The sequence below is a fragment of the Haemaphysalis longicornis genome, unplaced genomic scaffold (assembly GCF_048455015.1).
Source record: "Haemaphysalis longicornis isolate Haplotype H1 unplaced genomic scaffold, Haemaphysalis longicornis Haplotype H1 scaffold_3, whole genome shotgun sequence".
In the NCBI taxonomy this organism is placed as follows: Eukaryota; Metazoa; Arthropoda; class Arachnida; order Ixodida; family Ixodidae; genus Haemaphysalis; species Haemaphysalis longicornis.
Window position 1 is genome coordinate 9,007,687 of NW_027526335.1, and position 25,381 is coordinate 9,033,067.

Sequence of the window (25,381 nt, forward strand, 5' to 3'; positions counted from 1 at the left end):
GCAGGGGTCGCTCCTGCTGGGCTGTCGGGCGACCTCCCAAGGTCGCGTCGCAGTGGTCGGTACTGCCAGCAGCAGCGGCTTATGTATGCACACTGCAAACGCAGTGAGGGGTAGGGGACAACTAAATACGACGCCGAGAGCACTGGCCATTTTTACTGGCGTTTCCACATTTTTTTCTTTATCAGTGGTGGCAGCACCATCAGTAACCGTGCGCGGGCACAGAGCTCACGGGCGGTCGGGCAACGAGTCAATCTAGCTTCGCGTTCGGCTCGGGGGATAACGTTCGCTGTTCACGTTTATTTATTGTTGTGCCTGTACGGGAGGCGCAACTACGGGACAGAAATAGCCTGCGATTCCACGAAACACATCACCATCTTGTTTGGATTTTCGTAGCAATTCATAACCCGACCGAACCGTACTAGTGGCCTAAGCTGAGATTGCAATCGATGCTTTTTATTTGCGCGATTTTTTGGCCGATGCGAAGATTTTGACCCATGAAGGTTTGTAACCAAACCAGCGGAGCGGGCTCACAGGAGCCCTTACTATAACCAGGACGAAGGTTCAGGTACGAGAATGTCAGCCAACCTTACATAGAAAAGTCGTGTATCGTCCAACCAGTCATGAAATCGTATGCTCCTGGTTTGACGAAGCCAGCATTACTTGGAAAACGCCCATAGAAAAGTCGCCAACATTGCTGCGCCGTCTCCTCGAAGGAATGACGGGCGTCTTGATCTTCTCGCGGGCCGCGGCTGCATGCAGACGCACCACGGCGGCAGTCTAGCGGCGGACGATTACGGCAGCGATAGGGGCACGTGCGCAAGGACTGGGGCCCGTCTGCACGGGGACGAGAGTGCGGAATAGGCGCGAAAATAAATGTACCTAGGGACCCGCATCGACAGCGCAGACGTGATGGGAACCCAATCGGCGTACCACCATAGACTAATCTTCAGTGTGCACAATTTACAGGAACACCCGCCACGGTGGCTCAGTGGCTAAGGCGTTGCGCTGCTGAGCACAAGGTTGCGGGTTCGATTCCCGGCCGCGGCGGCCGCTTTTCTGATGGAGGCGAAAAGCAAAAACGCCCGTGTGTACGAGATTTCGGCGCACGATAAAGATCCCCAGGTGGTCAAAATTAATCCGGAGCCCTCCACTACGGCGCGCCTCATCGCCTGCGTTGCGTCGGCGCGTTAAAACCCCACAATCAATCAATCAATCACAATTTACAGGAACGTCCCTCTCACTTCATGTCAGGTACAGGGCAGTGAGAGTGCCATGATTTGTGCCAAATTACTTATTTGCTTCATTCCTTCAATTTCTACCATTTTTATGTATTATCTACAGCCACCCCCCCCCCCCCCCCCCACTGTCCCTGTCTCTCTCTGTCTCTTTCATACTATTTTGAAGTGCACAGTGGAACACGTATTTCCATGTTCATATTAATAACCTTAGGACCATATCTTCTGTACGACTGTAACCAGGTGCATAAATCGCGAACTGTCACCTTTACTGCCTCAACATCATTGCTCATGTTGCTCAGCACTTATTGCCTCGGGTGTGTTTATTACTCTATATCACACCCTGATTTAATCTCAAAGTGCACTTATATTGCAACGCCAAGCACGGACGCGCAGGCAGACCGTAAAGCAAAACGCATGGCGCAGTGAAAATTTGGCAAGCCTCGCGTCTTTCACAAACAGCCCCGAGGACGGCACCTACCAGGCACGGTGTTTTTAAACGCCACTCCTCGTGCACAGCGCCCGACACTGCGGCTTTCGAAATTCCTTCGAATAGCCGGGACTTTATAGCTGCGACTCGGTCATTACAGTAACTTTGGCAATTTCACGGCACGCGTTGTTTTTCGTCCTTGCGCAGTAAATAATGACGGGCTTGGTTCCAAACTTGCCCACTTCGCCGCCTTGTGGCCTTTAGACTTTTTTTACGCAACAGCGTATGAAAAATGCGCGGGCCCAGACTGAATAATAAGAGCGAATTCGCAGACTCAGCGCAGGAGACGGTCGCGGAGGCCTAAACGTTGCTGGAAACGAGCAATTTTCGTCTAGCCATTGTTCCTGGAGCCGGGAGCCCGGTGCGTCGAGCGGATAGCCCCGCAGACCGCGTTGGCGAGTCACCCGCACGCGTCAAAGCGACGACTGGAGTCATCGACCCGATGGGCGCGACAGGTCGGTAAAAACACGCTAACCACAGGTTGGACGCAAACACACGGCGATGGGACGACGCAAGGCGCGCCCGCGGGATGATGGGTGTAAACGGCGCATTATATCCCTTTCGAAACTCGCTGCCACGCGTCTGTTCGGAACAGCGGACGTTATGGGCACGACAGGCTGCTTGCCTGTGGGAACATGACGAGACGACGACACCGGACAAAACTGGTTTCGGATGTGCACGCGCCGAAAACAAACGGTTTGTGTTTCCCGCAGCCGCTGTGGTTCTGCGTTCGATCTTCTGGGTTTCCTGGTGGCCTCGCCCAACAAACCAGGCTGCGTCAGTGGTTCCATGCCAATAGCTCGTGCCTTCTTCTGAGGTGACCTTGCCCATATAGCTAACTGTTACAATATGCAGCAGATGGACTGTAACTCACGGTGAAAAGGAAAAAAATAGAGCCTCATCAGTCCAGCCCAGGCTGCTTCCCTGGCTCCCGCTTGTGTGGACCAAGAAATTTACCCACTTTTATGCTCATTAAATGTTTTAATGTTTCAATCAATCAATCAATCAATCAATCAATCAATCAATCAATCAATCAATCAATCAATCAATCAATCAATCAATCAATCAATCAATCAATCAATCAATCAATCAATCAATCAATCAAGGGATACCTCCGAGGGCAGCTCTGTATTGCAACATACAGTTAATCCGTCGCGTAAAGACACTGGATTGGTCGCACAAGTGCTCATGATACGACTAGTATGTGTATATTTTCGTGAGATTCCACTCGATAAGCGAATGGAGACGCATGGGCAAGTAGAATTAAGTCAAACAATCCAACGCCCGCAGTTGTTGCTAAATCTTTTATTCAAAAAGGCAAGGCCGGAGGCCTCGTGGGGGAGTTTGGAAGGGAGGATTCATGGATGAAAGGGGTTCGTCATGAATTCGTGGTCGTTGGGAGGCGGCGATCACAGGTATCAGTGAATGCCGCATCATGGCACTACCAACGTTAGGCCCGCACGTACACTCGATCTCATAACCAAGCAAAGAGGACAGTTAGCGGGAACGCGCTTTGCTGCTCAGCAGGTTGCTGCTACTGTATTTAATCACCATCATCTCTAACTAGCATGTTCAAAGTACTCACGTATAGACCATGGTACTTGTCTCTAACAAATGATAAATGTTTACAACAGGGGTGGTGTTGGAGATGCCTGCTCTTCTCGCCTTCCGGAAGCACCACGTTCGACTCCCAACCCACCTTTCTTTTCAACTCGATAACTAATTTCAGTTTTAAGGGCTCGGCCGCTAGACGAGCTGCTATGGCCGCCGGGCAACAGCAGGGAGAGGGACAGCGTCCACGAGGCGCTGGGCGGCTACCTGGATGCCTCAGGGCTCCGCCTGGCACTACACTCCCTGGCGGCAGGCCCAGTGACTGTGTGGACTTTTTCTTGTTTTTTTTCCTGGACCAGACTTTGTGTGTGTGTGAGTGTGTGTTAACTTGTAAATATCCCCCTCTCTGCCCTGTCTTCTGTAAATATGTCACCTCTATCCTCTGTCTCTCCTCTCAATGAATTTGTCATCCTCTGCCCCAACTCACACACCAGCAGGCGTTCCGGTATCCACCCCTAGGTGTGACAATTTACGCCTGCTGGTGAACTTTCCTTTCCTTTTCTTTGACAATAAATTCTTTCATTCATTCTTCGGGCCATCGGCCATTTTCTGTGACATTTCTTGCTTACGACGCAGCATACCGGAATGCCGAGCTACGGAGTCAACTGATGAGCTGCCGTTAAAACACCCATATTGTCCAATGAAGAGCAGCTGCCGGCAGAAGGTTGCCGCGGCACGACTTGTGTAGATTTCGTTGCGTATGGCCAGAAGGCACTGCGGCACTCGAAGGAGGGTTTCCCGGCACTACAAGTACACGGGAGTGCACCATTATAAAAGGAAGCCACAGTGGCACAAACAGCACGTGCGAGAGTGGACCTTCTGGATTATGCATTTGGAACTAATTACACGCTACCTTGACCCTCCATCCGGGGTTGTTCTTTCTGTGTATGTAGATATCCATGCGAGACTGTACGACGTGTTACCAGGCTAGTAGTATAGCTTGATATATGATCTGAGAAATAAAAAATACTGGTCGTTGTTTAGCGCTTGTTCCGCAAACTATCCTGTGTTTGTCTTTCTAGCGTTATGTTAGATTAAGCGCATTGGGTGGTCAATTTAAATAATGTACCTTTACTAATCGAAGGAATCAAATCTATACAACGGGATGAGTCACAAAGGCACCTAATTTATTAGCACAGATTTTTTGTTCGTATTGGCTCAGCACACAGCTCACAGACAAAATATCTAGCCCCACTGCGCAGCAACCAAAGTAATGCGATATGGGAGCTCTTCTGCCACTGCCGCGCTTCTAGTCGAGCCGCCTTCGATGCCTGTCGCGAGCAATGAGCTTCCTATTGTTTCCGAAAAACGGAGAAAAAAGTGGCTTCGCGATATTTTTGCAGGGTTGAACCGAAACAAGTAAATTTTACAATGACTATAGAATTCTTTTGGCCGACGCGATAACAGAAACGAAAAAGGCGGTAATTTAGTAGCGCTGCTTCTTTGTACGTAAGCGTGAAACTTGTGCAAGCACCTAGACGACGATTTTGTTAAGTCAGCATCTGACGTATAAATTCCGCTGTCAGAACGAAAACTACGGTAAATTTTGATGCAGGTCGGCTTAGCGAAGTGGCGTACTTCGCTTTGTTTGCGCCCTTCATAGACCCAGGGCAAAATCAAAGGCTAAGTTGGGGCAGTAATTAGGCTGCGGTTATAAGTCAGCCGTTGCCACTTGCCATCAACAAGTGTGGTGGAGCGGAGGTCTATTGTGTGCTTGCCGTTCTCCGGACCTGGTCCCCTAGCTGCACCTCGGAACTCTGTATGGAGGCCAGGGGCTATCTTGTGTTGGTTGCGATTCAAGAATCATTTGCTGGCGATAGGCAAAATCATGTTCGAGCTCACTTCGCCGGCTTTCCAATGGACGGCTCTCTGTGTGTGCTTCTCTGAGTAACTTCAGAGTTTATAGGGGAAGCACATTGTTCGCTAAAGAGCTCCTCGCTCGAAGTTCACTGTTCATTACCTTTACCTGGATAGACCACTCAGCTTTGCTGACCGCCTCTGCAATGAATTCACGGATCGTCTGAAGCAACTCTTAAGCTGTGGACTCACGCTACCAGGGGTCCGAAGGTCTCTTGAAAAACACACCAAATTTAAAAAGAAAGGATGTTATGATTGTGCTAGCATACGAGTAAAACCTGGCACTGAAGACGCCAAGAAGGGTGATCAAACATCTAACAAAACGATGTGTTTGGACGATGTGTTGGTGGTACTATTTTTCACAAGACAGAGCTTGCTCACACTGCTTACATATTGAAACGAAGCAGTTATTTTTAAAAAACTTACTGTGCTGCATGGGTGAGACAGGTTCTAAGCTTGTAGCAGAGAACAACGATGCTCGGTTGGCTTTGGTGGATTATGACGAAGTACTATTTATTTTTGGCTTTCACCACTCCCAAAAGGGAGTAATACCGAAATTGCCCTTAAACTTCGAGTTGCCTTTTTCGCAACTTAGGAAAATGAGCATGCCTCAGTCGGCTGCTTTCCTCAAGGTTCTCTACCATATATTCACGCTTTCATCATTCTTGCCTCGGCAGCTTTTTGTGGCACGCTTCTAGGACACGCTCTCCGGGGCGATGCCAACGTTCCAACGTTGAGAGCGGGAATTGGCCAGGATTAAAGCTGCACGCCACTTTCTCGCAACAACGTTCGGTTTGAATGTATGCCGCAAGTTTGCGTGGTCTTCCCTCGTTTTGTTTGAATTTTTAATGGACCTTCAAATCTGGGTGCCGGGACGCTTTCTGGTACTGAAAGCGAACTTTTTGTAAAGCGTGCGCAAGCGCACTTTTTTTTCCATAGCGAATGGTCGGCCATGTTGACAATACTGTATTAAGCGGAGAAGTACTGCCTACAAAATGTTTTCTTTTTATTTTAAGGAGTTTAAGAACGAAAATGACCAAGCGGAACAACACTGCCAATGGTCTTGACACCCTTGCACTCACTTTTATTTATTTTAATGCATTTGTAACTTTTTTGAGGAATGTTACGAACACCCAGGGGGTTCCGGTGAATTTTTTTTCTACTTCCCATGGTATAGCCATCACTTTTTTTCTCAAATGCACGACACAGTGCTGACTGAACACCGCGATAAATCTGACCCTAGCTCAAGTTTTTTTTATAGAGAGCGGTATGACGAGTTACGCATTTCGTATTATTAGGCCTAAACTCGTTCATCTGATCCGCCGGCTGTCTTAAGTGCACCAAAACCGTGCGCGGCGCTTTAAACCACCCACAGCTCACGGCTGTGCTAAAAACCGTAACACGCACCTTTTCTGCTGACGCATAAGTCTACACGTGTTCCAATGCACCGAATATTACGTCACAACCACCGCTCCATTTCCTATTAGAAGTGTCGCATCTGCCGCTATCGTTGTAAAACAACAGGTTGGTCAGTGCCGGTGTGAACTGAGAGACTTCACCCTGGCACTCAACGCGACATGGATGCCGGGTCGCACGACGGGAGCCGTCAATCGATCGACAGCAAACGCGGAAATCGCGGGTGCGGTCCACACAACGTTCGCCGAAGTCATCACGGTAATGGAACATTTCTAGAACAAATCCTCGGCGGCTGTTTTTCCCCTCGCACGTGCCGTCGCCGATTCTGACGCGTGGGCGTCGGAAGCGAGATCCCGCCTCGCTTTGTTTGCTTCCGACGCTCGCGCTGGCCGACGCGCGTGCGACCGTGAGAAGGCCAGACAGGAGCGTCTTTCCGCAGGAGTTCCCAAACAAGCCGTGTACGTCTTTCTCGGAATGGATTTGTCATTTTCGCTTGCCACAGGACGCCGGACGTTGAAACCGCTATAACAGCTGGCATTCCAGTCCACGTTGGGTGCAACAGTTTCGCCGCATTAGAACACATGAAATCGCCGTTTATATATACGCGTACATGTAGCCTTATTTCTAAAGCGGAGCATTCTGTGCCTCGCTGATGGGGTTGACGTCCGAGTAAAGCCTGTGCTAGACGGCAACTTTCAATTGACAGTTGAATGCTCACTTGAAAGTGCACCTTTTGTATTTGCAATGGGGCTCACGATAGACAGTTGGTTCGAAGGCCTTCGGAAGGCCTTTGTAATGGCCGTGTAGCACAGGTATAAAACACACTGCACGAAAGCCAGCTTTGCACGATGGGTTTCACGAAGGGTACATCAATCACACGCTACATAACAACACACCTTTGCATACCTAACGGACATCTTGATACACGCAAAGTATAGTTTGACAGTACGAGTCGTTAGCGATGGTGATTATGACGAAATAATTCTCTAAGCAGGGCTGGACATTGCCTTTGGACTTTGGCAGTTCGAATTTCGGACTTTGATACAGCAAACTTTGGACTTTGGCTCTGACTCAGGTTGCGCGGGAGAAAGTTCGTTTTAAACATCTTTATCTTAATAATGGGGCTTTTATTTTTCTTTCTTCAGGTTCGTAAATTAAAATAAAATGAAGCTAAGATATACGAGTCCACTTTTCGCTGTATCGTTGCAACGCGAAAAAGATTGGTTATTTGGGCTGGTGGTGATTAGTAATAATTGTCCGGTGCAAAGTACAATAAATGCACGGAAAACGGTAAACCGCTGAACGGAAAATTATGCGAGTGCAGCGATTGGTTTAACTATTTTGCAGGGTAGAGTTTGCAGTATACAGTTGCTGTAGGGCACTGCGGAGGCCCTAAGATGCGTGGACTAACGTTGCGCTCAGCTTAATGAGTGAAGACGTGATAATTAATACTGTAAAATTATGCCTTGTGAAATGCTTCAGCACACGGATTAAGTGTTCATCCCAAACACAGATGACCACCATTTACAACCAAATTACACATTTGGTTATATTGTGTTTTGACATATTAATCGAGAAAATGGCGGTTTTACGCTCAACGAATACCCATAGCTGACGCTTCTGCGAAAACCACAACTCAGTAAATGTGCGAACCATCTCGTGGCCACACTGGCATAGCGGCAATTTCATTTCTAGAGGGGTTTATAACATTCCGGGGGTGGGGGGGGAGAGCGCACACCCTTTCTCATATAAAATTAGATCGCGTAGGATTGGGATTGTTTTTGTAGGTGCTTCAGCCTTTTCCTCCCGCGCATGGCGCCACGTAATTTCGCACAGTTTCGCTTCGGACTTCTTCGCACGAAGACATTCGTTATTTCCGTTTCGCAAACGCTTTCTGCCATTGCAGCGCAGTAAGTCACTTGTCTAGTCGGCCTTGCGCCATTAAACACCAACCATCATCATCAAGTCACTTGTCTATCTGCATTCGAAATTCCCAAATTTTTACAGGCACTTTAATAGAATTGTTTCGTTATGGTTAATTCACACCACGGACCGAATCAGTGATGAGCGCGACACTGCGTTTGATGCCTCGCAAAGCCTCCGCGAGCCCCTACGTGCATTTTTGAGCAGGTCATTGGACGACGTGGAAAGGTAATGCTGAGAACTATTGGCAAACCACGGCGGTCTTTTGTTTTTGTCTGCGTTTGTAGCGTTGCTCTTTTGCAGTCGTTTTCAGCTCCCCATATGGACCACATACAAATCTTTTTTCTTTGCAAAAAAAAAATCAAAGCCCTTTTCTTCAGAGAAAGATGGTTGAAACGCGAATGTTTCTCCCATGAAACCTGCGTCAAAGTCAAAGTCCAAAATCTACACCGCTTGGACCGTATCGGAGTGGCGCAATCGGATAGACGTGGGCTTCATGAGGCGAGGTACCCGGGTTCCATTACCACCACGGGAAGCGTTTTTTTTTTTTCTTAGGGCATTTGATGTGCTTTTGTGGAAAAAAGATTGTGCAGGTCGGCTTTGCTGCAGTGCGTTTTTTCCAATGCAAGTTTCAAGTTTCCCCATCGTCGTTATCATCATCGTCATTATCATATGACCCGCCATTGTGTAAAGTTAGCTTTCCTCCAGTGCGTTTTCGCTTTTAAACCATGAACACGCAGTATATGTTGTTCAGCGAGATTATCTCGGACAAGGAGCGAGATTAGCCCATTCTGCTTTCCCCTTCATTGAATGCTAAAGCAGGAGCCGAGAAAGAGTAGAATGGATGAACTCACTCTTCTTGATTGAGCTCTGCGCAAAAGTGTAGTCATCCCGATCCCGTTCCTCACGAGAGAAAGCGATGCACAGGCAGGCATGAGTGCACGGGTCAAAAATTTGCTAGGTGGTACCCCGGTTACACTGGGAGACCCAAAAACATGCAGTCAGGGGGCGCCCAATGTTGCCATCTCTTTGCCCAAGGTTGGCTTTTCCGTACGACGGCGACGTGCTTGGTGGAGATACGTTACTCGTGGATTATGCTTGAGTGAACGAAAATACATCTTAATGGGCTTTTTTTTTTTTGTTCGGAGGGTACCCGTCGCCCCTGAAATGATACTAGAGGCGACCTGGGTAGCCCGGGTAACCAGGGTGGCTAACCTGCCTGGTTCCGGACTGCTTAGTGCCGCCTCCCACTGCTCCTCGAAGATGATTAGGAAAGGTTATTTTGAGAGAAGGCGCTTATTATGTGAGGTGTATTGGCTCGGACACCGCATAAGGGGAATTCAGGGGTAAAAAGTGCTGATTGGTGCATGTGTGTTAGCCTAGTGGGGTTAGGGAAAGTGTTTGTTTGCAGGAGATGCCAGACGCGTGCTTGGTCGTTAGTTGGCTGTCTGTTGAAGGGCAGATCCGGCGGAAAATGTGGCAACGCGATGTGATCGCATTGTAAGAGACTAGTCTGATCAAACCCAAAAGCGACCTTTAAGTGTTCTCGGGCACACGAAATGATAGAGGAAGAAAATGGACTGGCGGGATTTGTGTGGAAAGCTAGACGAAAGCGCGTTTTTGAGGTACTGCGCAAAAGCAGTGATAAAACTGCCTTCAGGAAGTATACGTTGAGAATGAGTGAAAATTCGTGCCCTAAACCATAAGTCATAGAGTGCACGTCTTCACAAAACATGAGTATGAGACGTGAGAGTTATCAGAAGGCAGCTTTCGCTCATACCGGCTTGCAGCTCTTATTCGAATATTCGCGCCGGCTTGGAAGCGGACGGCGTGATTGACCTCCAGCGACTTCCGGCGCAACTACTCCGGTCGTCCTTCAGAGCAGGTTTTCATGGCGTTCAACAGACGGCGCTGGCTGTTGCATACCGCGCCCAACGTTTATAGATAGACAGTGCCTGCGTTGGTTGTTTTATTAGCGCAAGAAGGGCAGATGCGAAATAACATCAAAGGAGATGCACGTTAACGAAATTTGTTTTCCTTGCGTTGGTGTTTAGACCATAATTTTGAACAAAGAGCGGACCCACCACTGCGCAAAACATGCAAACGTTCCGAAGCCGTAGTTGCCATGCTATATTAGTAAAGTGTTTGTGGGGATTGCTAACGCGTAGAGGGAGTAGAACATTTCGCATACGAGATATTCTGTTTTCCTTCTATTTTCTAAACAAGTAATTGTGATTGTCTATTTTCTAAACACAAATTGTGATAGATATATAAATATACAGTAACAACATAAAATTTCTCATTATGTTATGCACGTCTGAAAGACCACCAGAAGTTGAACAACTTCTTATGATACAGCAAAAGGCTACAATTTGAACAGTAACATTTTGCTGCATCATCATCACCATGCCCACCGGAGGACGAAGGCCCTTTTCTAGGCTTTCAACTGCTCCTATCCTGCGCTGTCCGAATTCCTTCTATGCCACCAAATTTATTTACCTCAAACCTCCATCCAGATATCTCTTCCACTTCTAGTCCTGCAACGGTGATCCTTAAAGCCTGTGACGGTGGCCCTATACGTACCTTGCCTCAGTGGCAGAACTAGAGACCGACCTTTTGTAACCCCGGAGGTGTAAGGGTCGGAATTTGGGGAGGGAGAAACTTTCGAGCAAAGCTAGAGCGGGAGGTGGAGATTGAAGCTTGGTAGCTCTCATTTCGATGGTTGTTGATGGTTTTTGGCCGCCGAACGCCGCAGCCCGGCACCTTGCTCGACAACGTATCCGGCCACAACAGGCAATCGACGCCCGCCACTACAACTTATGCCATAAAGGGGTGTCCTTTTCAACCAGGCGACCAAGTGTGGGTACGTTGACATGTGAAGAAGATTTGAAAAACGTCTGCGTCGCTACTTCGGCCCTTACAAGGTAGTAAGTCAACTAAGTGTCGTCAGCTTCAAAGTTCGCCCCGACGGAACTCATCGCTCATCTCGCGGGAGGACACTTCCTGAAGTGGTATATAAGGCCAGAATGAAGCCGTACCACCCACGTTGACTGGGGTCCCGGCGCTGCCCCGGCAGAACTTCTTGCGCCGCCGGCACTGGCAAGGATGTCCCCCATTTTGTTTTGTATATTGTTTTCTTTAAAAGTATCGGCGCCATGCTTTAAATCAAAGAGGGGGCACTGCAAAGATAACTGGTTAGAATGTTGCTACGAGCATGCTAGCTATTAGCATGCTGCTGTCGCCGCCAAGCGGCTTTTATGATTACAGAAGACAGCGACTCGGCCTCCGTCTCGTGTATGGTCTATTCGTCTTCCTCCTTGCTTGGTCCCGGCTGTTGTGGGCACCTGTTCGCCTGTAAAAGCCATCTCCAATCGGGAACCGGGTTTCTGCCGTGAGAGTTTGAAGGCGAAATCAACTCCCCGTTCGCTGGTGCGTCACCGCCTCCCCTTGCTGCATAGCAATGCTTTGATGCGTGAAGGCGAAGAATACGCATCCTTTAGAAATAACTATTGCTCCCTCTGAATAACACTTGAAGAATAGAAACATAAGGGAAGCCGCAGAAATATATCTAGGACCTTCGACGCTAAAACTATGCAAGAAAGTAAGAAGCCTATCGCGAAAAAGAAGCTGTATATTTATTGGATGTCAAATTTGTGGTTGAACACATGCGCTCACACTATATATACTGGAGCATCATATATACCTTCGCGAATGCAGACGTCCATAAGCGACTGAAAAGAAGGGGGAACAATGTCTCTCTGCCCGAGATTATGGTTCAGAGAATAAAAATCTAAATTTTTATTTCTAAGGTGCAAAGTTATTCAAAGTAAAATCAAATTTTTCTCTATTATTTTTACACCCTCTTTCGGGATTATGCTGTTGTAATTTAGCTATACCTGCCCTTCCCAGATTCCCTCTGCTATTGCCCGTGGTAAAGTTGCCCCCCCCCCCCCCCCTCCCTCCCCATCTCCAAACGGAAAAATCCTTTTCAACCAATCCCTGTGACTTGTTCCTTGCGATGGAAATGAGAATGGCTGTGCTCGGGCTCACTAAACACTGAATCTTCGAGCGTCCTTCGATGAAAGAAGGCGGAAGCGGAGAATTCAGTAGTTAAAATATGCACCCTGGAAGATTGAAAAGCGAAAGAAAATGCATAAGACGTTTCCGAAGTCGTATCAAGGAAAGAGTGATGGCGTCGAGTGCTCAGTTCGGCAGCAAAAGGGTAGGCTCGACTCTTTATACCCATGCCACGGGTCGTTGCGGAAAATTCCCACTCAACCGTAAACGCCTTCCACCGCCAGCAGTCAGCAGCAAAACACGCTTTGCTTCGGCTGTTTCAAATGAGGGAACGAAATTCGAAAAGAAAGGATAAGCGTGTGCGGACTAAGAAGCAAGAAAATTCAGAAAGCGGCGGAAGAGCATCTACGGGGTACGCTGCGTGTACAGCTGATAAGTACCGTCGGCGGAGACAGGTTGGCTTTCAAGGGGGCAGCAAGGAGACGTAGGCATATCAAGCGCACGTCTTGCCCTCTCTCGATTAACATATTGGACGCGGGTAGGCATTTCTTCGAGGAGCTGGAAACTTCCGCTTGGACGGACACGGCGTGTTACGGCGAGGTGCCTCGCCCGGACGGAGACAAGAGCAGATAGGGCGACACCTCCGCACGCCGCCGGAGTTCTGCCGTTTTCATCGGGGTATAAGACGCCGGACAAATGCAGAATTTTGTTTAGAACGAAAACTCGATTACTACTGGCGCAGACACAAAACACGGATCGTTCCTCGTGGCGTCAACATAGCCTTACCGCTGGACGTTGCTATCGGTGTGCCGAAGAAACTTTACTTCAGCCTTAGAGTTCTTCAAAACATTTTCCAGCCGAAAGAACAGCAAGAACTCGTTGATGAGTAGTCCAAGGTTCGACGAAAACTCGTTTGACGAGGAAATAACATTGCCGGTATCAAACTGACACTCGCCTTGGAGGTAAAAACAATACGTAAAAACATACGACGTTTTGGTGCCCGTACGGGTCCCTTGTTCACATGAAACGAAAGGTGGCTCGGCCGCCTTTATGATTAATACAATTCAAAGTCATCCCTATAAAAATCAAACTAGAACCTATCGAGAGAGGATTTCTAGAGGCCCTATTTTACCATTGAAACAAAAACAGGTGTCACGGTTCCTATCCAACGTAACGTTACGTGGCTTGGCGCAGAATACCTGACCAGTAGAAGCACAGTTGTCTATTCACCTGCACATAAAACATGGGCATAAAAATACTAACCTGCAGACGCAAATTTCCCTTTTTTTGAAACATGAAGGGACAATAACCGGTGCATTTATTAAACTAAGTATAAATCCGTGATTACGTTAGTTGGCTGTTCAGTGACACAATTATAAAAAAAAATTGCCCTTGTTCTCATTTTTTTTATTCGCATTTCTCTTAAAGCAGATTCTAGAAGATTCCGCACAGGGCTGATTACATCCGAGTAACTACGGCACTTCCCTTATCCGCGCAGTGCCCGCGCGCACAGGCGTGGACTCGCGGTGACGGCAGTGGATTCGAGAGCAACGTAGCGTGCGCCCGGAGGAAAGGCCAGGTGCGAAATCGTATGGGCGGAGGGGGAGTCAGAAAGGCGCGCTGCCCTATCACTCGCCTACCCGTGTATCCGCGTACAGACGGTCCTTGTAAGTGCGCTGTGGTTCCAACCGACCGAGCATGCCTTCGGGTTCAGGATAGCGCTTGTGTAGCAGTATCCCGGGCCTGCCCTCGGTTCTGTTCCCACGTTTCACTCAGTCACCGACAACTCTTATCGGCGCCCTGCCCCCCGCACACGCTGGCCTTTTAGGTGAGGCCCCTGCAGTGGGTGCTTGTAGGCGATGAGAGTTGATTTTTGTAGGTGTGCACGTGTTTGCCTGTTGTCATGACATCACGGAAGGTGAATTTTTTTTACGCGAGCCCTTTGGGTCCATGACAGAGATAGCGTTAGACCCAGGGTTCAATAGCAGAGCTGACTATACAGCATTAAGGGCGGATAACAAGGAGAAGGCTACTTGCCATTTGTTGGTGGTGTCATGCGGCTGGTAAGGATCAAAACGTGCAGACTCTCTACATATATATAGACGCAGTAGAAAATATTAAGAGAGGCCAGCGTCTTGACGAAACACGGGAAGAGATTTGTTAGTATATTCGAGCGCCCAGGTTGCCCAACAACCACCACTTATTAAAAATTCAGTTCTATAATAAATTGTCCACTTACTCGAAAAAAATAGACATGAGAAGCAGACCACCGGTTTAGAACCCGGAACCCGTTTGCCTTGACCGGCGTCTTCACATCAGTCTTCATCAGTCGCTTCACATTACAACTAACCAGGTCCAGCCAATTTCATAATTCGTTGGGGCGGCGATGCAACAAACAAGTACCATCGAGTCCACATATAACGATACTATTTAAAACAATATATCGGATATAACGATGAACAGCTGTGGCAGCGTCCGCTTTTGTATGCTTTCCATGGGAAAATCAACCGCTTATTACAATGCCCCAGTGCCGCGATATCGGATATAACGATTGAATCTGGTTACAGAGAGCACCGAAAATGCGAGGTGCCGCCGGCTCTCCACGCCAACCACGCCGACCCCATGCGCCGCGATGCGCCTGACATCCCGTCCGCCCCTCAGAAAACGAGTCAACTGCGCAGCTTACGAGGAAGCGAGAGAAGGAGGGGAACAGTTCTCCTTCCAAACACCCCTCCCGGTGCCGCCGCTTTGGCCCCGTCCCCGTGCCGGCTGCTTTGAATTTGACTGGGTGCCTATTCAACTACCTCCGTTTTTCCGCTGATCAGACATCAGGGTCGGTGTTTTGGAAACGCCTGAGTGCCTCACTGAAGAGGCGATCGTTGCGCGGATACGTGCTGCAGACACCGGTTTCAGTGACAACTCTGACGAATCGGTTGCACAGCCTATTCGGGTAGGACCCTCGCTCAGCTAGGTGAAGCACCTATAGATGCTCTTGAAAAAGATGTGCGCCAGCTTCATGTGCAGGAAACAAAACTGACCGAGCTTATCCCCAAATAGTTAAAAGTACAACCATGCTTGCCTGCAAATAAAATGTTTTGAGCTCTACTACGTCTTTTTATTTAGCAACCCGCATATAGCAATCATCGGTTATAACGATGGGATTTCCTTGGCACTTGGATATTGTTATAAGTGGACTAGACTGTAGTACGTTCTCACTGTATGGCTAGCCCTTCAATTTAGGATAAGGTAGATCGTCCTAAGAAAAACATACAGGAAACGTTAGTTACAATGAAATCGCTTCATCGGAAATCCCGCTTAATACTAAGTGCCTCACAGTTCCCGATGCAATGTATATAGAGAAAATTATCACGGCTTTTAACGAAGTATCACGTATAGCGAAGCCAATTTACTGTCCCGGGATTACGTTAAACGAGTGTTTAATCTATTAGGGAAAGAGCGTTCCGTTGGAGATACCACCGCACATAAAACAATGCGCTTGGTGGCAGCGGTACAAAATAACAGTGGCTTGAGAACTTTATTCAATACCCGTCGCGGTGGCTCAGTGGCTTAGGCGTTGTGCTGCTGAGCCTAAGGACGCGCGATCGACCCCGCCCGCGTGGGCTTCTACATGGATGGAGGCGAAAAGCGAAAACGCCCGTGTGCTAGAGAGTTCGGCGCACGTTAAAGATCTCTAGGTTGTCAAAATTAATCCCGCTCCCTCCACTACGGCGCGCCTCATAACAGAGGTGTAGCTTCGGCACGTGAAGCCCCACAATCAATGAGAACATTATTATGTGCCGCTCGCGATTTTCTTGCCAAGTTCAAGCCCACGAGCAATACAAGAGACCGAAACGCACACGCCAGTACCAACAATTAACTGTTCCCGCATATGGGGCCTATTGTGATTTCCATAAAAGCACTAAGCAACGCCAACACTGTGATGTAGGGCGTGTACTGTGGAACTCTCTGGGCATTTAAGTATGCCCGATGACCATTTACGTGTCCCTGGTTGCAGCACTTCTCTTGTGTGCGCTCAGTGTTAAGCGCACACCAAGTATTCGTACTCTGATTAACCTCCGGCTAAGTAGGGGAAGCCACGAGACCATCAGAACAATCCTGGTCGAAGTCGTTGTCATCATAACCGTTAGTACCATTATACAACGCACGTATCGCATCATCCCGCGGCACGCGAAAGGTTAGTGAGTATGGGAAGTGGGTATTAAAGCAGGAAAGGTATAAGCCAGCATCGAAAAGACGGCACTACAAGATCAAGTTCCGGTCTGTAGCTTGCAAGAAGGTGGGTTCCAGGAAAATGTCATTGCTGAAGCATAAAAGTCCAGGAACTGGAGGCATATAGCAAAAGTGGGCGTGTCGCAGCGTCGCACCAAGCGGAAGATGCAGAGTGGCGCTTTTATAAGAAACACGAAAGGATGTGAATGCGCATACAAAGGTGAGACGCAAGAGAGAAAAAAGCACATCCAGAAAAGTTTAGAGACATTTCTAACCACAAGAATTGTTTCTTCCGAGGCCCACGACCTCTCCTCTAGCACAGTAAGCACAGGCTAGCAATAGCGCGAGCTGATCCTTTTTTTTGTTGTTGTTGTTTTCTTTAGTAAAGTTTCAATAAAAATTGCGGTAAACTTCGTTGACGTCAGAGCAGTCAGACGCTCTTTGCTGATTATGCTTATTCCAGGAACGCGCGCTCAAACACAAAATAACAAGCGAGATGAAACCACTTACCTTTGGCAATGTCTGAAAAAGAAAGAAAGGAAGAACAGAAAGAAAGCCAACCGAATCCGACACACGCGGAGAAATAGCTAGGATCAGCTTACAGACAGGTTGTCCTACACTGCATCAACTTTGTCGCAGCAAAAGCCTCGTGGGCGAAGCTTTCGAAAATTCTAACTTACGCACTGTTAAAAGCCCACCTAACGAAAATAATTTCAAGCAAGCTGTCCCATCTTTTTGACGCAAAGTTAAGGTTGACAAAAAGCTTCTACTTGTATAACTTCTAGGACCACTGCTGTTCTAGGACCGCTGCTGTTTTTAATTTATTGCAATGATATTGTTAATGCTATTACTGATCCGGTTAAAATAAGACTTTTTGCAGACGACTGCATCATTTTCCCTGATGTGCACTCGCCAGATGACCAAATCGCTCTCAACACTGCCCTTAACAATATTTTTTGTGGTGTGACAAATGGGGCATGGTGCTAAATTTCGACAAATCTGTTTTCCTTCGAATTTCTAACAAGAAAAATCCACTTCAGTTTTCCTATTCCTCCTATAGCCAGCCCTTAAAGGAAGTTAGTCAATATAAATATTTAGGTTTAACGATAACGAATAAGTTGTCTTGGAATGCCCACATTGCCGATGTTTCATCGTCGGCTTTCCGTAAACTGTGTCTTCTAAGGCACGAACTAAGAAACGCCCCCTCGAAAGTGAAACTATTTACATATAACACTTTAATACATCCAAATCTAGAATACGCTTGTATTGTGTGGGATCCGCATACTAAGTCTAACATATATTCCCTCGAAAAGATTCAAAGGCGAGCAGTCCGTTTTATTTTCTCGAAGTATGGTCGTGGTACATCAGTTACTAAACTAATGCGAGTTAATGAATTCCCGACACTACAATCGCGACGCCAGCTTCTACGTTTAAAATTCTTGTACTCACTAATTAACAACAAACTTGGGCTAGACCCATCACATTACGTTACCCCAGTTTCGACCAGACAAACGCGTCATTCTCATGTCCTATCCTTAACTCCGTATTTTGCGCGGACAGATTTATTGAAGTTTTCCTTTTTTCCGAGAACTGTCACAAAATGGAACAACTTGCCTTCTGATTATCTCCAAACCTTAGATCTTGCTGAACCAAATGTTTAATTCTGTGAATGCTGACACCCCCCCCCCCCCCCTCCGATTATTGCTTGCTTTCTTTGTTGTGATGTTTCTCTTGTACTCGCTATCCTCTTATGCAGATGTATTTTAGTCAAGCTGTATCACTCATGCACTGATCTTGTGATTGTGTTTGTGCCCCTCCTGCTTGGGCCTTTTTGGCCTGCAGTATTCCACAAATAAATAAATAAATAAAACTTCAGAATAAAGCTATATATCATGATCATTATTGTAACCGCTATATCAGGAAAAAAAAATCTCCGAGTCTGTAAATCCATCAAAAATTATGTCTATTCTTGATAAGTTCAAACACGCGAGCGGGAAAGATACTCTACGCTAATTATACCTATAGGATCTCATACCCCGCGCCATGCCCTGTTCTCGTAAAAAAAAAATTGCTTCAGAAATTCCCAGTTTCAACGTCGAATTACAAAAGCTCTTCTATGCCTTATTTATTGATTATTCATGTTTGTTTGCCAAATGCTGAAACTGTGCATTTGTTTTTTACTTTTCTCTTCACAACAATACCTCCAATTAAACCGGCAAGGCTCATCTCTTTTTCGAAATTCTCTTGGTTCCTTTTTTTTTTATCTTGAGCCTTTTACGATTAAACACATTACCGCACCCAATCAGCCCTTGCACGGAAACATGCATAAATATTTGTTTTTTTTTTCGTTTCGCCTCGTGAGTTCTTTGTTTCTTTCGTTTCGTCACTTACAATGCTCATTGACACTTCTAATCGTAACATTCGTCCCTACAATACCGATCAGGGGAGTCCTATGAGCTCTTTTGCAATATCAAACAGCTTTTGCAATATCAAACAGGCACGTATACTTTTAAACGTGGTCACGCACTTATGAGATAAATAAGTTTCTGGCAAAGCAAAAACAAACAAAAAAAGCGTTCACGGTTTTTTTAGGACACTCTTTTCTCCCTCTCAAAGAGTATGATGCTTACGGCCCTGGCTTACGGTTTATTGAAAATGATGCTTCTGGCCAAGTAAATTAAATTACGGAAATTCTTATGAAACCTACAACGAAACTTCTTTAATCGAAACTTTCCTTTATTCAAAGCGTTTCCTGGTCCGCACTACAGTGCATGAAGAGTGAATCACGTCCGCTTTTAACGAAGCACCCGGTCTATGCCGAAGCCGGTTTATGTCACCGACGACTTTGTTATAACGAGGGTTTACTGTAGTTTATTCAAATATAGGCGAAAATAAATGAGAAGGAACGCCGTCTTTTGAACGTGCTCGCCACGTGTGTGTACGCACCCGATGGCCGGCGGTCGGCAGTGGCCGGCGCGCGAGCTTTGCCCGACTCAGGAATGGTTCCCGTCTATGTGCGCCTCAGCTGGACAGGAACGCTTTTCCCCGAACACCTGCGAAAGAATGACGAGAAATGAGGTGGGGAACAAGTCATATCTCTATCGAGTACTCCCACGGCCTATTTTCCTTGCACTCAAAATAGCAAAAATAAACAAGAACGCCGGAAGGAATGACGGAATCCTGATTCTGAGCGCAAATACGCGAGTAAAGTTTCATTATTTAATGCCTAGGCATTTTTGTGTGGAAGCAACAAGGAAGCCAGTCTGTCCGTCTGTAACCTTTGCTGCATAAGAAAATGCCAAGAACAAAAGGCGTTGGGCCTGCATATTTTCTTACACGACCATTTATACCGCCCCTAAAGGCAAGTCTTTCCAGCAATATACTTGTGTATGGCAGTAAAGACGACTTTCAAAATGGTCAGTGAAAAGCGTTTTATGGGGATACGTGTGCTCATTTCGAGGTATTTAATAATACGCTCCAGGGCCTTCATAATTTGGTGTGAGAGTGTCTAAATTGCCCTGAAAAGATGTTTTCCTAATAATGAATTTTTGTGTAGTAGTGAAACCGGCTTTAGAAGGGCTCGCTGTACAGCGCTTCGTAGGGATACACGGGCTCTTATGCAGGTATTTAACACAATGCGCTAGGCCTGCGCACATTGATATCAGACAGCGCATACCGCCTATAAAATTATTTTCCCAGCAATGCATTTGTGTATAGTAGGAAAGCCGAATTTAATGAGCTCGGTGTACAGAGGTTTTAGGGACACATGTGGTCCAATGGACACATTTCTTAAGGGCACCCAGGCCTTCGTACGTTAATATCAGGCTGCTTATATTGCACCAAAATATAATGTCTTCCTAGCACAATGTCCATGCACAGCAGTGAAGCCTACTTTAAATGAGCTAGGCACTAGTGGCGTACGACGTTTCCTGGCGATTCACCCTTGGCAGTTTCTATAATTTTTTTTTCGTTTTCTCCTGCACAGTAAATCTTTCTTAAATAAAACGCTTATTCTCACTCGCTCGATTTCTTAGTCTCATCAAACTGAATTTTAGAACAGAAAGAAACGGTTATCATTTTTTTTTCAATTTTATTTATGTTGACCTTTATTACTCCAAATTGACGCTGAAATGAATTTTTCGGAGTTATTTTTGGCAGACGTGTGCAGTTTAACCCACACAATTTATTATATTGCTATTTAGGGCAATTTTATATGTAATTGGCGGTCGAAGAGAGAATGTTACATGTCACCGTGGTTTGAAGTGTCTTCCATACCCTGTGACCCTTTAACCTAGTTATTCTTACTTATTTCATAATAATTACTGACATTTCGTTTGTTCCCGCAGTTTTTGAAGGTTTGTAAGTGCTAACAATCCGCTAAATTTGTCCTGTGGACTTTCTGTCGTCTAACCGGCGGCATAACATCGGCGCGAAGGACGTTGACTGAACGGCCCTTTCGTACGCAGATTCCATGATGAAAAACTGGCGTAAATTGTTGAAAAAAAAAAACCTCCTAGCATGGCCTATATATTCTACATTTCAGTCTGATAACGCAATTTCGCAATGTTTACAAGTCGCTCCCGTGACCCTTTCATCCTCTGGTATCAATAAAGTTTGACAAAATTTTTCTGTTGCAAGACGGATTATCGGGGAGCCTTTTACATTATCCGCGTTCCACCATTGCACTAGTTTCCTTTTTTTTTCACACAAACTATGGTTACTAGGTTATGTCTTACGTCCCAACAACCCCCCTTTCCCCTTAATCTTTGTGCAAAGTTGTGGGCACTTTCTCCTTCTTACAGATAATACTGAAACGGCCTGCCCAATAAAAGCACAACACAAAATCGACAAAGCTTCGTGTCCCCCTTTTTATGTCTCAAATTTTCCCGGTTAGCTACAAACCAAGGCGTAGTTTCTAATGCCTGAACAGACGGCTGTAGTACCTGCTTACTACAGGCACAATACTGTACGTAAACGCCACACCAGACAATTTGCATTACTGTGTATCCTTTTGGTCTTCTTTCAAAATGCCCTATACGCTTGTACGGGCGTCCACACGCTTAGCTGGAACATCAGGTTCGACTTTAACGAAGAATATCTCAAACATATTGCTGAAAAACTGTTTCAAGGAATGTGGAGGACTTAAGTGCCCCCTTAAACTTCAAAGAAATGCAGCAGTTGTGATAAATTATCTTACGCCAAGGCAGGACGAGGCGATGAGTGGGTAAAGCGTTTCTCTAGCTAAGATGGTGGACGACTGTACCGGTAGTGCTTATGTCGCAGCAATACCGGCGAGGATGTGAACCGTCCATTATACCCGATGGTAGCCAGATCTCGATAACGTTTTGTAAAAGTTACGTTCATGCCATTTTTATGGCGGATTCACGACCCAAAGAATTCGGAATCACTTCGCATTGGGGTTGCACGTGAACATGTCGCAGCAATCCGTGCGCAAAAACGCTGCCGAAATTTCAACGTGGTCGGTCAACACCAAGGTGCAAACTGAACCTGTGCCTTAAACACGAAGGGTGGACGATAGTCCAGGAAGCTTGCTAAGAGCGAGGTGATCCGGCGTTAACAAAATGCGTCGGGTCTCACGGTCCAGTCCGAGGCGACAACTGATAGAGGCAAGTTGCTATTGTTTGCGATGTACCGACGCACTGCACGCACGAATGTGATGATTAATTTGCTTCGCCAAAAAAATAACATTATACCCACCGCGGCGGCTCAGTAGCCGACGCATTGCGCCACTGACCACGAGGTCAAGGGTTCGCTTGCTTGCAGCAGCGGTCGTTCTTTTTAACGGAAGCAAGAAAGAAAAGTTGCAAAGGTTCCCTAAGCGTGTTGTTTGAGATCGGCACAGCGATTGGAATTGCGACGATGAAGAGTCCAACGTCCCTCCTATCATACAATCTATTTCAATACTCCAAAGTTCAAACTACGCGCCTTGGGCCAGCTTGCACGTGTACCATTGGCACAGCCGTTACACTCGCTTAGCGCAGCCTCTACAACCAGCGAGGACATGCTCTCACCCACCGACACTGCTCCACCGGAGCTCGGGCTACTCAGTCACCCACTTGTCACGTTCAGGGACACAACCCAACATTACCGCCTCCAGAAACAGACCCTACCCCCGCCCCACACTGACCCGTCCAGGGAACAACAAACTGCCCTACGGCTCACACAATCCGGCTCCTTCCCGCACCCGACGCGTCTTCACCTAATGTACCCGAGTCGCTGCGACGCTCACTGTACAGTTTGCTCAGAAGCCGGCACACTCCGCCACGTAATCGGGGTGTGCAACCTGAGCACCCTGTCCTCCTCCCGTCGACGTCGCAAGTAGAGCAATGGGAGATCTTGCTGTCCAGCCCTTCTTTGCCTACCCAGCGTCAGCTGGTGTACAGAGCCCAGGCGGCGCCGATTGCATATGGGCTCCAGCGAAGAAGGAACCACTCCCCTGGACCGCCCTCTGGGCCATTTAGAATGCTCAATAAAACTATTTCCTCCTACTCGCGCGGCTAAGAATCGTAGGAGCGCTTCGCGGTCTCACAGAATAGCATCGCAGCTTAGGAAGATACCAGGCTACTCAATCCAATCGGCGAGTGTTGAGGACTTGTTCCTATGTGCACCGGGTCAAATACACGCCTCCTTGCTTCCATCCGTCCGGTCAGCTGTGCTGGAGGATTTCGCCTAAACGACGTCTCCTTTTCCCTCTGTGCCTGGCGGAATCCCACGGGGCTTAGGATTTCCTATTTGTCAACGAACAGTTTTCCCCCACGAACTTAAATGTGTAGTCTAATACGGCCGCATCTCAAAGTAGCTGCCATTACGAAAAAAAGGCGATGTTATGGATAGTTTAGATCAGCAGTGCGAGCATTTTAACATATCACGACGACGCTAAGTATAAATTAGCACTGCAGAGCTGGAAAACATCAGTTTTTATGGGATGAAAAGCAATGACGTAGGAGAGAGCCTTTCCCCACTGCAGTTATAGGGCGGCCGACACGGAATCTAAACTTTGCTAAAGATGCTCCCAACATATCGGGTAGAGGTTAAGGTGCCACTCCGAGATTTCGCCTTCCATAGAAGCATAGCGACTCAGCCCCGAATCAAAGATGTATTGCAGCTTTGGTTTAAAGGAAATAAATAAGAAGAGAGAAGCACGTCATTCGAGGACGTGCGAAGCATTTTGGAAGATAAAATCGAGGGCCAGTGATGTCTAAAGAACTGGATTGAAGGCAGCAATTCGGTAAATTGGCACTTAATGGTTCCATGAGGTTAAAACTTGAAGGGGAGAAAATATATATCACGCTGGGGCAGCGGGAGAAGGGATATGCAGAGAAGATGTACCCTCATGCTGGGTCTGCGTCCCAGTGAATTCTGCAGATTAATTAGTGTCAGCCTTACCCCTAATTTTTTTGCGTTCTTTGCCTGCTGACATAAAGCAGGAAACAGCAAGGTAGTCGTAAGCTCGGACAGTTAGCAAAAGTGAGACCCAGGACGTGGGTTCGATCCCCGCCACGGTGTCCGCTTTTCAGTTGGAGGCGAACAGCGAAAACACCCATGTCTCGAGATTTCGGTGCCCGTGAAGGTTCCCAGGTGGTCGAAATTAATTCCGAGCCCTCCACTACGGCGCGCCTCATATTCCGGGTATGGCGGCTTCAGTGCCTGAAACACCATAATATTGATTTGGTTCGCGAAAAGGAAACCAAAGCAAACAAAACAAAGGACCAGCGCATTCATGCTTAAGAGCAAAGCGGCTGAAAACAGCTTGTGCGTTGCATCGCAACGGTTTCCAAGAATGCGGCCACGAGCCAAATCGTCACCGGAAGACACCTGCGCGCCTTAGGCCTAGCAAAGGCGGAACACACAGACACACACTCACTGCGCGGGGAAGGAGAGAGACTCCGGCGACGGTGCCGACGTGCGGGCAGTCCCTGCGCCCGACGGCCAGCCCGGGTGGAGACTGACACCGCTCCGGAGCTCCGACCAGCGCCGGGTGGGCGCGGTCGGCCACCGCCGGGCACGCGTCGGGGCCCCGTGGCCTTTAGCGCGGTCCCGCTCGTCACCGCCGCTCGTGGCGTGCCCGCAGCCTGGACGCGCTGCCCCCCTCCCCTCCCCGCCGACGCTGGGTCGCGGGTACGCGAGCCCAACTCTCGACACGGCATCCCGACGGACGTCGATTACCGTATAACTGAGGAAAAAGGGAGTATGATATGCCTTATCCGCAACCCGTGATCTTTACTGTAGACGAAACGGAAACAATGCGGAAGAGACACGTTGGGCCCGCCTTATACCCCTCTGTCTTCCAAGACATGGACACGAATGTGAAAGACTGAAAGGAAGCTGACAGAAGCTGCTGAATATAGGAAGGTTATTTTGGTCGAGGGAATATCCGGTTTTATTGCTTAGCGTTTTTTTATTCCTTTTCGTTCATACCTACACTAACACGGTGATCATCACCACGCCTTTTACCCCTCTCCCGGTTTCCCTCACAAAACAAGGACGAGCATGTGAAGGACTGAAAGTGGGTTGAGGGAAGCCACTGAATGCAGGAAGGTTTTTTGGTCGCGGGACTATCGGCTTTTATTGCTTAGCGCCC

At 47.5% G+C, this 25,381-nt stretch overlaps 1 protein-coding gene across 5 annotated transcripts in view; it reads right to left on the bottom strand.

The window, feature by feature from the left end:
- Positions 1 to 25,381, bottom strand: part of Tsp74f (Tetraspanin 74F) — a 362,176-nt gene that overhangs the window by 101,947 nt on the left and 234,848 nt on the right. For 3 of the 5 annotated variants that reach the window (XM_077702261.1, XM_077702258.1, XM_077702260.1), the window contains one exon: positions 19,726 to 19,832. The gene's annotated coding sequence lies outside the window, so the exon portion shown is untranslated. Of the gene's footprint in view, positions 1 to 19,725; positions 19,833 to 24,664; positions 24,784 to 25,381 lie in introns of those variants that run through there. The other 2 variants (XM_077702262.1, XM_077702259.1) reach the window with 2 other exon arrangements.